Below are 1661 nucleotides of genomic sequence, written 5' to 3'. Positions count from 1 at the left end.
CAATTACACCGGAAGTTATCGACCGGAAGTGGATTGTACTTTCAATTGATTCCCCGTTTAAACCGGAAGTAAAATTAAATATTTGACAACTACATATTATTTGCTTTGGTGATGTTCCTTTGCATATTAAATTTCAGATCAATCGATGCAAAAGCAAAAAAGTTGCAAAAAAATTGAAAAATTTGATCGAAAAAAGTGAGCGACGAATTTTCGAATTTCGTAATTTTTCAAGTGCTATCAGGTCAGAAATTACAGGTATATTTTAAAAATGAAAATCCGAAGAAAATTGATGCAAAAATGCGCCTTCTAGAGCCGATTTTCGACTTTTTGCACATGTTGAACTGTGGCACTTCCGGTTTTGCAAAAATGTTCCAATTTATATTTATGCACATCGTCGCCTATATAGAAGGTCTATGAAATTTGAAACGTACCTGCAACTAGTGCAAACTAAGCTCAGGAAGGTGTGGACGAAACGAAAAAAAAAAAAAAAAAAAAAAAAAATTGACATTTCGATAACAATCTGGGACTTTGCTGAAAGCAAAGTCCCACAATAAATTGTCTGGTCGTTTTGAATTTTTTTGCACTTATTATCATTGTTGATCGGGGTCATTTTGCCCCAATTCTTCCCTACTTATACATGCATACCTACAACTATATCATTATAAGATTGAAGCATGCAGGTATCTCGTTTTAGACACAGAACATTGAAATGAACTAACTTTTACATACCTAAATAACTATCGCCTATAGGCCTAGAGTACACAACATTCCAACACAAGCATCGACATAGATGCTCGAAAACGATGCTCTCTTATCAATATCGGTGACAACTATACATTGTAATAGGTCATCTGAACAACAGAACCAAACGCCTGTAATTTGTTGTTTCTTATTAAAAAGAGCAGCAATTTGGTATCATATTACACGGTTATAAAACTGAATCTACGGTGCACCATATACGTCATTGTATAAATCGCAGGATGCCAGTATTCTAATATAGTAATATAGAGTAACGTAGCTTAAACCTTTGGTATACAGGAATTCATTTCATAGTAAACAATGCACTGGCAGCGCCAATGATGGTAAAGGGGGGGGGGGGGCCCCCTCTAGAAAAATGGTTTGCAAATCAAAAATAAGTGTCAGAATGAATCAAATCAATTCAATTTTTCGAAAACGTTCTTGGGAAAACCCTTTCAGACGCTTCACGAGAGGCTTGAGACCAGTTGAACCCCCATTTAGTCAGTTTGTGCCCAATTTCTAATTTTTTTCTGCAATCACAAGCCGCGTTTACACTTCCAAAAATAATCCGTGTGGAAGCCAGCCAATTTTTAAGGCAGTGTAAACGCGGCTAGAGACATACTCAGTGAATTACAACTCATATCCTGTTAAACAGGTGTATTAAAGGGACAGTTGCACTGGAGTCGATTTGAGTCTTGAATATATGTAAATAGTCTTCAGAAGTACAGTCAAGTAACCTAATTTCGTGCTAACCTATTTTTCGTGCATTTCCGGAAATCCGGAAATGATTAATAATTTACATGTGCGAACTAGCTTGACCTCCGCATTTGCTTGTTTCGATAAACATGTCTGGACGTTATGCTACAATTACAATCACAATCAATTAAATGTAAGTGCATTTCGGACTACTCAATGACATGATG

This window comes from Lottia gigantea, assembly GCF_000327385.1.
Source record: "Lottia gigantea unplaced genomic scaffold LOTGIsca_44, whole genome shotgun sequence".
NCBI lineage: Eukaryota > Metazoa > Mollusca > Gastropoda > Lottiidae > Lottia > Lottia gigantea.
Note: the sequence above shows the minus strand (reverse complement) of the source record.